The 13590-nt window shown below is 38.2% G+C and overlaps 1 protein-coding gene across 1 annotated transcript in view; it reads left to right on the top strand.

Annotated features, from left to right (window-relative positions):
• The first annotated feature begins 3973 nt into the window (after positions 1-3973).
• Positions 3974-13590, top strand: part of CCDC178 (coiled-coil domain containing 178) — a 530711-nt gene continuing 521094 nt past the window's right edge. The window contains exons 1-2 of the mRNA XM_004479016.3: positions 3974-4042; positions 11419-11481. The gene's annotated coding sequence lies outside the window, so the exon portion shown is untranslated. The remainder of the gene's footprint in view (positions 4043-11418; positions 11482-13590) is intronic.

The following is a 13590-nucleotide window of genomic DNA, read 5'->3' as shown; positions in this document are numbered from 1 at the left end:
GACCTTGATTTGGATACTTCCACAGACTTAGAACTGTAAGCTTGTAAGATAATAAATCCCCATTGTAAAAACCAACTGATTTATGGTACAGTACATTTCCGTAGTCTAGCAAACTAAAACAGTCAGCTTATAGTAAATTTTGTTCTTTGAAAATATGATCATTTTGCTTGCATTCTTGGATAACTTTGAAAGGAATGCAATTTTATTTTGATTGCTCTTTCTCCTATGTACTATCACTATATCATTCCACTGTCTTTTATTGTTACTGTAGAAAAATCTGCTATTTCTGTTTGTGCTATCTTTGTATAAAATTAGTCTTTTCTATTTGCTAATAAGATCTCCTTGTCTATTGCATTCTTCAGTTTAGGACAATAGGTGTATGTTTGTTTAATTGCATTTATCTTAATCAAAATTTTTATTTTCTTTATGGTGGCTTAGTAGCATTTATCACTTGAAAATTTTCAGGCGTTAAATATTGAACTTTTGCCTCTGTCCAATTCCTTCTAGTCTTCCTATGCTTGTATTAGATGTAGCTATAACTTGTTGTACCCTCTATGTTTCTCAGGTTCTCTTTTACACATTTTATGTCTTTATCATTCTGTGTTACTTTCTGGGTACTTTCCTTAGATTGATCTTTCAGTTGATTAATTTTTCTGCATCTCTCGCTTAAGTGCTATTTAACCCATCTATTGGATTTTGTTTTTCTAATAGCTAGACTTTTTACTTCCAGAAGTTAGTTTGTTTTCTTTTCATGCCCAATTCTTTTCAATAGTGTTGTCATCTCTTCTCCCTTTTCAGTTTTTTCTTTTTAATATTCATAATTTAAAACCATTTATAATATTCTCCTCTAAATTCATTATCAGACATTCCTCATAGTCTAATTCTGTCATTTGTTTTTGTTGGTTTACATTTCCTAATGGTTCTTTTTTTACCTTGTGTATTGATTTTTGAGCTCACATTAATCAGGGTTGTATCCATGGCAAGTCCTAACAGCTTGGATTTAGGATATATTCCTTTGGAGTGGTTTGAGTTGGCTTCTGGTAGATGCCCAAGGTGTGTCACTAGCCTGAGATCATTTTTGTGCAGTTCATCTACCATTAAGAAAATATAAATTAAAATCTCCAATCTGTGTGAAAGCAGGTCCAGATTTTCAAATTTGGAAATTTGAAAGGGGAGACTTTTTTTTAAATCGAAGGGCTTTCCTACACTTTCCCTTAAATAGTGGGTAAATATTTTATTGTCTTTACTTTTATTTAGTGTCTTTTTCTTCATCACATGTATGCCCCGGAGCTCATCTCCTATCCACATGTGAACATTTAACTAGAACTGCCTTTGTTGATCCTAAGGCAAGCCTCAGAATTCATTCAAACTATTTTAGTTTAGTCTTCATTTTGTTGCTTGTGGCAATTTCCCTTACTTTGTACACTCAGCAATGCATTTTAAAAGTGTTTATTATATTTCATTTAAACATTTCTGGGTGATTTTTAGTGGTAGGTTTTGAGTATACCAACCATATTGTTTGTCACAAAAGTGGGCAGTGGGTGAAGTTTTTGTCCGATTGTGATTATAAATAGGTAATTAGTAATTTTGCTACGTCTTCCTAGGTCTGGTTAGGGAGCTGCATGACAGACTTCCTTCCTCTTTTTATATGTCACATGATACATTTATTTGCTCTTTCTAATTGTAAAAATAATTGCTCTGTACCTATGGCAAGAATGTAGTGGCACCTTCAGAAGTGTCTGCTCAGCTCCAGATGGCCACTTGAACTGCCTTTCTTAAGCTGGAGGGGCGGGGGCACTTGACCCTTCATGACTCTGTCCACTTGAACTGCTGAGCCGGTGAGATTCTTGCAGTTGAGGCACAGACTTGGGACCTAGATATTCAATTTAGTTGAGAGCCAGAGATAGAATGCTGGTGACTTTGCAGTGTCTGATTCCCATTTTACTAAAATTCCAGTGATATCCTGTCCCTGGGGTTTTTGAGATGCCCTTCAACTTTATAAAAATGGAATTCCATTTTAAGTAAGTTCATAGCTAGGTATGTTTTCTATTGCTGCGTAACAATTATCATAAACTTAGCAATTTACAGCAACATCCATTTATTAGCTCGTAATCTGTGGGTCAGGAGTATGGGTAAGTTTAACTAGGTTGTCTCCTCAGGATCTGATAAGGCCAAGATCAAGGTGTCAGGATGCATTCTCATTTGGAGCTTAGCTTCCTCTTCCAAACTCATTCTTGTTGGCAAAATTCAGCCCTTCCAGACCTTGGGGTTCTAGGACTGAGGCACCCTTGTCTCACTAGCTATCTAGCGTGGGTCATTCTCAGCTCCTAGTGGCTGCTTACATATCTTGCCATGTGCTGCACCCATTTCCAAAGTCTCCCTTGTGTGAAATCTCTGATGTTCAAATCTATTGATTCCAGGAAGAGTCCAGTTCTTTTAAGGGACTCACTGATTAGGTCAGACTCACCTTAGATAATCTCAATATTAAAGTCAACTGTGTCATATAACAAACTCATCATGGAAGTACAACCCATAATGTTTACAATCCTGAGGATTACAGCAGGGCCTGTATATCAGGGGATGGTAATTTGGGATATCTTAGAAATCTGCTTACCACACTAGGTGTATACAAATTACATTAATGTTTTCTAATTAAGAGAAAATTGCCAAGAATGAAGTTTCTTGTAGGTAAAGTTTTACTTTATGAGAAAAATTGAGGTAACATTCTAATACATTCATTTAGATATTTTGAACACTCATGAATATATATTGACTGTGTATGCAAATGATTCATTTAGTTCAAAATTTAACATTGTATTGCTAACAAGTAAATTTAAATAATCGAGAGATAGGAAAGGGAAAAGTGCATTCTGGAATCTATTATTTAATTGCAAAAAGAGCTCTGTTTCTGCATATATTAATTTAAGATTAAGACCTTGCTCCAGTTTGTTTATTGCTCCTTTTTTGTCATCTTTGGCTGGAAAGAAACCCCACCCCCACCCCGAAGTTTACTGATTGAATTGCATCTTAAGGTCATAAATTTTGCTGACTTAACCATTGCAAGCGCAAGCAGTTGCCTGTTCCCAGTGTTGCCTGGAAATATGATCTGTCTGGGTGAGAGTACTAATCTTTATCCTGATTCTATGTTTTTAACCACCTTTAGTTTATCCTCTAGTACTTGGTTTCATCCAAGAGGTCAGTCAGAATAGTGGAAGGTACAAATGTACTTCTCTGAAGCTTCTTTTGGGTCTCAGTATATATTCATTGCAGAAAAAACAAAGTCTATGTTTCTTCTTAAAAATTTGTGAGGAAGGCCAATGCTCCAAAATTTTTTGTTAGAGAAAGACAAATGGTTTGAATTCATTTCACCTTCCCTGATCCAACCCTCAAACACGCAAAAAAGTTTTCCTTTTTCCCTACATTTGTTCAGATTTCTCAATACTAAAGTCACCTTAGAATAACCAACCAAACCAAAGTGAACTTCATCACGTATCTTCTTCTTTTTATGTCCCAAGGGGCGAAACAAACAAACCAAACCAATAAAACAGATTCGGGGGTGGGGTGGGGGTGGGTTGTGTGTGTTTTCCTTCAGAAATCTCTTTCCGAAGGTACAGAAACGAAGTTCTGCTGTCTTCATAAAATATTTAATAAAATACGTGTTCCTCTTTTATTCTAATCTTGCTATCACAGGAAAGCGGGCCGGCCATCCCTAACCTTTTCCTCTTCAGTAATGTGCAAAAGGAATTTGGTGCAGTATGGTGGACGGCAAAGAAAGAAAAAGGGGCGAGAGGCGGTGGCGGAGCGCAGGCCTGGAGCAGGGCGCGGAAACGCCGGGAAGGCGGCGGCGACGTCCGGGAGCCCGAGGGCGCCGCGGGCGCGCGAGCCGGGAGGCCCGGGGCTGTGGCCGGCCTGCTCCCGCGAAGCCGCCCCGCGGTTGCCTGGACACCGGGTAACCGACCTGGCCGGCCTCGCCGCCGCCACCGCCCAGTGAGCAGGCGGGCGCGGAGGGCCGAGGTGCGGCGCCAGGAGACGGGCGGAGCCGGTGAGTCGCGGCGGTTCCCGGGCGGCGTGTCACCTCCGCCCGCCGCGGTACGGCCGGCGCCCGCTCCCCTCGCCACGCTGGCACGGCCTCCGCGGGCGCGTCCCGACCCCGGTCCAGCGGCCCTTCCCCCAGGTTACTTCCCATTCGGGTTAATTACCCTCCTTAATCACGTCTTCTGGGAGTTGAGGGAGGGCGTTGCTGTCCCTCTACGAATTTGAGCGAAATTTCCGAGACCGGGGAAGGGACGGAACGTCTCCCTCCACTGGCGGCCCAGCTGTACTTCACATGGGCTACAACTGCATCCGTAGTGCCTTATTTTTCTTTTAAAATAATTACTTCTACCTTTCATTTTGCTTACAAGGCCGCCTTGCGGTGGCTCATGAGCTATTCTTTTGGAATTGTTATTTATCTCTTCTTTTGATAGTTACTTTTTTAAGTGGCAGTCCAGTTAGTTTAAATACTGAACAGATTCCTTAATGGAGAGGCTGGGAATTTTGTACTTCTTTATATGCTCTGTAGTGCCCTGAAATAGAAGATCCACTCCAGCAGCTCCCTTCTACAGATGAGGAAAATGAAGCCCAGAGCAGGCATGTGACTGACCGGTGTGAGAGAGTTAGCAAGCTTCAGATTCAGAAGACTGGGTGGTCTCCTGTCTCCCAATTCAAAGCATTTTCTTGTTGCTTCTTTCTTGACATTCATTTACTCCTTAACAAATATTTGTTAGTTAACTTGGTAGCTTCCACTCACACTAGTTTATCTTTGGATATCAGCTGTATGCTTCTCTGGGCATCTTGAACCAAATGTAGCAATTTTGGGTCCCCTGCTTCTTGGTCCTGCTGTGAAAAAAGAGTTTAGGACAGGACTTAATTAATACCACATACCAAATTTATGAACCCAGAGACAAATGGATAGTTACTTGCAAGACATTCAACAGTCTGAAGGATTATCAGCTAGACATTTGTATTTTAGGGTCGTGCATTTCGGTCTTGAATATATAATACTTCTTTTAATGTTGTATTCTTAAGGTTCATTAGGAACCATATCTGGCCCAAGTACTTGCCAGAACTATCAAAATTTTGAGTTTGACTGTTAATCTACCTGTTATCTCTGGGGGATGGAGGGAGTCTCATTAGGTTGGTGATTGCTAAACATAGCCTCAGACTCAATTAACCTGTCATTACATCCTTAGTTTATTCTTCCTTTTTAATTTCCCATAGCAATAACTGATATCTGCATACACTCTTCTTTCTTTTTCCCTTAGAATAAGAACCTCATTCTCACACTAATTTATCTCACTAGGCTTGATAACGTTGCTTCCAAGATCTCTATACTCACAAAATCCCAACCTTGTACTTCAGAAGAAAATCTAGAATTGCCCGAGAAGGCCTCTCCTTGGCCACAGTTTTTTCACTCAGCTGCCTCTAGAATATTCACTCTCAGGGTGGAGGTTCTGGATTGGAAGCATTCTGTTGAATTGTGTGAATGAAGTTGGAGAACAATTTCTCAAAGGAAAGGGACCCTGTTTCTTTTGAAGGAATGAGCGTTTCTGGAAAAATAAGATAAAAGCACTATTATCTACCCAGAGTTTATCTAGGCATTTGAGACCAACGGTTAATGAGAATATTGGCTTTGAGAATTGCTGAAATGCTCAGCCCTGGAGTCCAGACCCTATGGAAAGGAAAAAGAATGTGTGATAAAAATGGAAAAGCAAAGTGGTCAAGCAGCTTAATGTAACTGAAGAAAAAGTGTTGTGAGAGCGATGTAGGAAGAGAATTAGATTGATCATCTTATAAACATTTGGATTATGTCTGGAGGAAAAGTAGTATGCTCTACAAGCAGATGGTGGCATGAGAGAGCCTTAATGCCCATGATGTCATCATGCCTGTTTTCTCAATAATAATAATACAAAAATTGACATTTTAAAAAATCTTTAGCTGTAGTGTTGTGTACGTAAAAAAAAGATGACCCAAATGAGAAGAAGAGGCTATTTAGCTCAGAACTTGCTATAGCAAGGGGCGTAGTCCCTATTTGTGTTTGGTAGAGACTAAAAGCAGGCAGGCAGGGGAATGGGAAAGCTTTATAGTGCAAAAAGGAAAACACTTCATTGATGCTCAGATTGGAGGCTATTGGCATTAGGCTATTGACATTAGGAGGCGGATGAACCTAGAAACCAGGCATCCTATGTGAGTGGCTTGGGGAGCTTATTTGGCTTTTCCTTCTTGGTCCTGAGTTGGAAGTGACGGCAAAATTTAGGGAAGCTGGCAATTATTGACCAAGGGCTGACTGTTCTGGGCTGATTGCTGTAGTGATCATGGGTTAGCTGACTGGACTACTTCAGGCAGAGGTTGTGGGTCAGAATTCTACTATTGTTTATTGTCTGACCCTTGTTCATTTGTATATTCAGTCTCTCAGTGGTCATAAAAATTCATTTACATAAATTTAAATTTATCTTTATTCTATAAAACTGAGATTTTGTGAGATTTTGACAGATTAATTTATTCATGAACATATAACTTGATAGTTCGCAAATTTGATTCACTACCATTTATTAAAACCTTGCTATATGCTAGTCACTGGAAAAACATTTTACATCCATAATCTTATTTTAATCCTCAGGATAATACTGTGAAGTCATGTTACTTTTACCATTTTCCAGTTGAGGAAACCGAATCTCAAATACATTAGGTACCCTTCTCCAGGTCCTACAACTAGTAACAGTATACTTGGAGCTTAATCCCTCATTTAACTGACTTAAAATATATTGGCACTTTATTAGACAGCCTGATTATCTCCTACTTTCATCATTTCATTAGTGTATTTCACCTCAGTTTCTACCTATCTATGAATATTACTTTGTGACCTCCTTTACTGGGTTTTGTAGGATATTTTTGTGAACATAGATATTTAAAAGACCTGTGCACATGATCTGAAGGGGTTTGACCCATGCTTAGGGTGCTAGAGAAACTTTGTATTTAACCACATGGCAGTGAAATAGGAGAGAACACTTGCAGATGCCTGGGGTTATTAAACCAGGTAAAACAGGTGGAGGGATGATGGAGTGGTTGGAAACCTTGAACGAACTCAGCCAAGCGGGAATGAGCACCTGAAATGTACGGGTTTTCTTAATGAACACTAATAAAATAGTTTGAATGGAAAATCAGTTATCCACATATCCCTGTGCTGATTATTAGTAAGATGTTTCATGAACAAACTAGACCAAAATGCTTTCTTTTCCCTTTTTGAAAAGCCCAAATCTGGTGTTGAAGATCTCTTACATGATTTCCTCACATAGGCACATTCTAGCTATGTGACCAATTGTAAACAATGGAAACTCCTCCAGGCTCCACCGAAATTAAATACATTTATAAATCCAATTACTATTACTAAATGGTACTGGCAAACTGATACATCCTGCTGTGAAACAACCCACTGATCCTTTGTTACAGAACATCATTTATCTTTGGATAATATATTATATAGCACTGACCAAGAGTAAGTGGCTCTGGAGATAAAGTGCAATCAATCCAGGCCAGCTGAGATGAACACATGCCATACATAGTCTCTGGTCACAGCAACCTTTACCTAAATGCTCAAATATTTTCCACATTAAAACTGGCACACAAATATCCTATCTTAAGTCTGCATCTCACTTCAGGTCTAGCTCTTCCCGAACCGTATCTATGCAGTTTCTGGAAAGAGTGGTCTCTTCCTTCTCATTCATTCCTGGGCTTCTTGTTACCCAAATTCTGCTACCATCATTTAAGGAAAATGTTTACGTTAAAGTCATCCATCACTTACTGCCAAATGAAATGGACATGTTTTCTAGTCTATCTTATGTGACCTTTTTTGAAACTTTGAAATTGTTGATTCCTTCCTGAAACTCCTTGTTTTTGGTTTCTGTGTCATATTCACTTTAGTTTTTCCTCCCATCTCTCAAAAAAATTTTAATGTTAATTTTTCTCAGCTTTTGTCAACATTTCTTTCATTTTATTTTATATTTATTTCATTTTATTTTATATTTATTTCTCTCCCCTTCTCTGTCCCCCCCCCCCCCCCCAGTTGTCTGCTCTCTCTATCCATTTGCTGTGTGTTCTCCCATGTCTGCTTGTATTCTTATCAGTGGCACTGGGAATCTGTATCTCTTTTTGTTGGATCATCTTGCTGTGTCAGCTTTCTGTGTGTGCGGTGCCACTCCTGGGCAGGCTGCACTTTTTTCGCATGGGGCGGCTCTCCTTGTGCATGGGGTTCCCCACACGGGTGACACCCCTATGTGGCATGGCACTCCTTGTGCGCATCAGCACTGCATGTGGGCCAGTTCATCACATGGGTCAGGAGACCCTGAGTTTGAACCCTGGACCTCCCATGTGGTAGGCGGACGATCTATCGGTTGAACCAAATCCACTTCCCCAACATTTCTTTTTGTTACTCTTGTTGTTATTGTGCGATCACATATAATACCAACTCTACCTTGATACTTTCCAAAACTCTCTCCAAGTTCAAACTTTCTGAGAATACTGGACATTGCCATTAAAAAGCACCCATAGGAAGCAGATGTGGCTCAAGCAATTGGACTCCCATATACTATATAGTAGGTCCAGGGTTTGTTGCCCAGGGCCTCTTGGTGAAGGCATGCTGGCCCTGTGTGGTGAGCTGGCCCACATGGAGTGCTGGCCTGTGCAGAGTGCTGGCCTGCAAGGAGTAATGCCCCATACAGGGGTGCTGCCTGGTGCAGGAGTGCTGGCCCACGTGGATAGCTGGGGCAGTAAGATGATGCAACAAAAAGAGACATAGAGGAGAGAGAATAAGAGATGCAGCAGATCAGGGAGCTAAGGTGGCATGAGAGAATGATTGTCTCTCTCCCACTCAAGAAGGTCCCAGGATCGGTTCCTGGAGCTGTCTAATGAGAACACAAGCAGACACCAAAGAACACACAGTGAATGGATATAGAGAGCAGACAATGGAGGGAAGGGGGAAAATAAATAAATAAATAAATCTTTAAAAAAAAAATGTACCCATATATAAAATTAAAATCATCACCTCTCCTCTATCCCTTATGTGTTCCTTGTCATGTAAACCTGATTTAGGATATTGGTAGTAGCATCTAGTCAGTCTTCCTTGCTAGAGACTAGTCATTCTAGATTCTTACTTCTCTAGCACCAACTCCAATTTCTCACCAAATCACGAAGTTTCTGTCTCTGTTAAATACTGCTTGGTTCTCACTCTTCCTCTCCATTCCTACTTCTCTTAGCTTAATTTTAAAATGTTTACCTTAATTATTATTTCTTCATTAGTCTTTTCCTTGATATTTTTTCCCCCTCTAATCATGTTTCCCACCAATAAATGCTCCAAGGCATGGTGCTGACCTCTCTATATTGGTAGTATCTGTACATTAATGTTTTACTATGAAATACTCTCATGGTTCGAAGTGGGACTTATTTGTTCAGTGACTAGCATGTAATGTATATTTAAAAAAATAGTTCTAGAGGATATGTTGCGAAAATGATGACATGATGCTCACATGCTCTAGAACAGCAATGTCCAAAGACTTTTCTGCCACTAGAGAAAATGCTTCATAATGTAGTAACCACTCCCTTTATATGGCTATTAAGAACTTGAAAGTGCATCCAGAGAACTGACTTTTTAATTTTTAAATTTAATTTTCATTAATTTAAATAGCAAAACAAATTTAAATTTTACTGGTGGCTGTGGTTTAGGACAGCATAGCTCTAGAAAATAGGTCTAAAATTGCTTTCATTTTGTGCGTGTGTGTATTTGATGGAATAAACTAAAAGATATTTTCTTTTTTGCTCCATTCATCATCACCACGTCAAACTAAAATTCTGGAGATATTCTCTCACAGCATTTCACAATTCTGTACAGAAATGTTTTTGAACACCTAATATTTGCCAGGTACTGTAGATTCAAGGATAAAATACAATATTTCTGCATTCAAAGATGTAGCAGGAAAATGCCACCTGGTAATGGAATTTGATTTCTGAAATATTGAAATTTAGGGTACATTTTTAAAAAGGGTTAAGATAGTGGGAAAGAACATTTTAAATCATTTTATGTTCTTCCACTTCCTCCTCCCTTTTCTAGGTTCAAAGTAGCAAACTGGTGTGGATTTGTGGTAATGATTGGAACCATTTCAAAGCCCACTGTAATATCCCTCCTGAAGTATGGTGATGATGAATTTTTGCTTGTTTCTCAGACCTACTTAGGTTTCATGACTCCCTCCACCCCGCTTCTTCCCTCACTTTTGTATCTGCTTAATTTCTCTGTTGCTTTCAGATTTATTAATTTCATTGGGTCTGTATTATGACAGCAAAGATGACCCAAAATCTTATCCCTCTGGCTCTAGACAATTCCATCAAACTGTGTCTTTCATTGTAACTGTCTGTTTATGGAATGCTAGCAAATTTTCAATCAGTATGATGGCATTTATGGCCAAGCTAATTTAGAATAGTTAGAAAATATTATGCCATGAGAGCATGTATAAAATGATATCAGTAGGGTCCAAATGTGCAGTATATAATGTATTTCTTTACCCACTAATTTGAACATTTCCATAGAAAACTGCTATCAGAGGCCCTTGGCATAATTTCTTTGTAATAAATTCCTAATGCTGCTTATTACTTTTGATTTTCTTATTTTCAGATGGCTACACATTTGCACTCTATTTTTCTGTTATTTCACTAAGCACAGATTTCTTACTGTGTGCTCTTATTTATTTTTGTTTATATCCTTGAATTGTTTTTTAGCAAGCAAAAACTGTTCTCATTAACTGACAATTTAAGAACAATAGGAAATTAGTGGAAAGGTTAATTTTCCAGTGTGATTTAAAACGTCTCAATCTTTACACTGTTGGATGAATTTTGATTTGTACATTGAACATTAGCAATTTATATTCTTTGGCATTCAAAATCGAGCAAATACTGGAAAAATATAAGTATTGCTTGTATTGTGATCTTAGCTAAATCATAGGAATTTTAAAACTCTGAACGTTTATACCCAAACTCTTTCAAAAATAGAATCATCATTGAAAATATTACTTACTTTTCTTCCTGTGGCATAATTATAACCTCATAATGATATCCATTTTGATTTTCTTTTTATAAAGTATAGAAAAGTGTATCTTTCCATAGAAAAATTAGTCACTACTGTTTAATAATTGGCCAGTCATGGAGTGGGAAGCTATTAAGGTGCATTATTCTTTCGAATGAAACAAGTAATAGGAAATTTCAGTAGTTTATTAAAATTTCTCTACTAATAACTTAAAGCTGTAGTTGGAAAGAAATAAAGCTTCATTGTCAAATGTCAGCCTGTTCTCCTTTATTTATTTATCATTTTCAGTCTCATATTTTCCTTCCCTTTAGATGACTTACTGGGTTCTGGTACAGAATATGAAGGAGAAACATTGTGTAAATGGCTGGGTTTGGGTAAGTGGCATTGCTTTACCTGTTTTCAATTTAGTGTCTGAAGACCTCTAAGAGGGAAAAAACCAATATAACCTTTTGCTGAGGTCATATTTAAGGGAGAATTAGTCTTTCCATTTTTATTAAATTTTAACTTGGTAGCTTATATAAACTAGATATCTTATTTGGCAGCATATGGTTTGAATTAATTCAGTAGTTCCTATTTTGGGGAAGATTATTTAGGGAATTTGAATGAATAAAAATTTCATAACTCTGGGGACTCTATGCAAAAGTAGAGATCATTTTTGTAATGGGCAGAAAAACAAGCCCTAGGTAAATATCCTCAAAAGAGTTTTAGAAATATCTTATGGGAGAGCTCAGGATTCCCCTCAGGCGATCCAACCTTTAAATCCAGAAGGGTTATAAAAATGAATAGCAGAATAAAGAGTGGTGTGTTAGAAGAACGAGATCTTAGTGAGTGTTGTTAAAATTTCCATCTTAATGTTAACACTGAGTAGTTTCTTTATTATTCAGATATAATCTCAGAATACTTGATAATATCAGAGTCTTTCTTATAAAGGCAATACATAAATCTCTGGAAAGGTCTTATTTTATGTACTTTAATAACATTATCAATGTGACTGTGGTGTCAACATTTAGTTCCTTAACTGACGATAGATTTGAAAAAGTTCAAAGTAGCTGCTTGTTGATAACTTTAAAAATAGTAATTAAATCAATGATAAAAGCCATGTAATTTTCCAAAATACATTCTATAGCTTTTCTTACTAAGCATTTAAGTGATCAATATATAGAAATAGCATGGAGATGATGTTTTTCCCCATTGCTAGGTTTAGTCCATCCTTCTGTAAGTTAGTAGAAGTGTTTCTTGAAAGGGAGTACTACTCAAAAGAGACATTTGTTTCTTTGTTGCTGTGATTCTAGAATGTGTAGAAGGAGTAAGAGCCCTTATTGGTATGTGCACCTGGGCATTTTGGTGTGTGTGTGTTGTGTAAAGGACATGTAGGGTTTAAACTGAAACTTGGTCTGGAGTTACTGCTGTCCTCAAAGTCCTTAAATGAAATATATAGTTTCCTTAGAAAAATTCTGCAAAAGATGGTTAGGTCTGTTACCTATGTAATTTTACTGGTAATAGCAAGATGGAATAGGATCTTAGTCCATTAACTGAGATGTGTGAAAATATTAAATTTTACAATTTTCTCTAAATCAACTTGATTTCAGGTCTGTGGCCCCATCTCAGCAGTTCAGTGGGAAATTTATCCTCACTCAATCATGGGGTTCCCTCTGCCCTTCCCCTACCCAACCGAACTATTAGTACCAAGTTTCTGGGGTTTTTGTATGTGTCAGTGCATCTGAAAGAGCGGTCACTGTCCCCATCCACTACCTTCCCTCCACATGTCATTTGTTCTATGGGGAGTTAAATACCATGGAAAGTCCCAGCCTTTTCATGACTTTTGGATTACTTAGCATGCTGGCTTATTACATTTCCTGCTCCTGAGGGTATGGGAAGCTGGGTGTGTTGGGAGCCTAAGTGTACCCAACAGTCCTTTCCCCTGAGGTATGGTCACTCCCTTGGCTGCTGCCAGCAGTCTTCTTGGACTTACAGATCTCCTCCCTTTCCAGGTCTGGGGAATATGTCTACTCACCTCCTTTATCTTTCAGTTTTCTCCAGGATATCGCATGAGCTATAGATCAAAGAGACTTCAGAATGCTTCTGCTTTTCTCCAGGCCAAAACTTTTAGATAAAGTGTTGTTAAAAGATTAAAGTTAGAATGGGTGGGTTGGTGAAACATTTGGGAAGAACAGCCACAAGTTAATATGTCAAGATATTTATGATATAATATTTTTTTAACAAACATGTTGGGTTTGTGTATGTGTGTGTTTGTTTTGGAGAAGATTTGGTTACCTAGGAACCAACCATCCTTATAATAGGACTTCCTAAGAGTGCTATTTATGTCACTGGTGATAAGATTGTATTTGAGGTCATATACATATGAACATTTTTATTATAATAGCTATGAATTTATTTTAAGATGTAATAGATATGGGTAGCACAGAGAAGTTCTTATGTTGTATATATTAAACTGTAAGTTGGTAAAATTTGACTTAAATAAC

Source organism: Dasypus novemcinctus, chromosome 16 (genome assembly GCF_030445035.2).
Source record: "Dasypus novemcinctus isolate mDasNov1 chromosome 16, mDasNov1.1.hap2, whole genome shotgun sequence".
Classification (NCBI taxonomy): domain Eukaryota; kingdom Metazoa; phylum Chordata; class Mammalia; order Cingulata; family Dasypodidae; genus Dasypus; species Dasypus novemcinctus.
The sequence above is the reverse complement of the archived record's forward strand: the minus strand, read 5'-3'. Positions and strand labels throughout refer to the sequence as shown.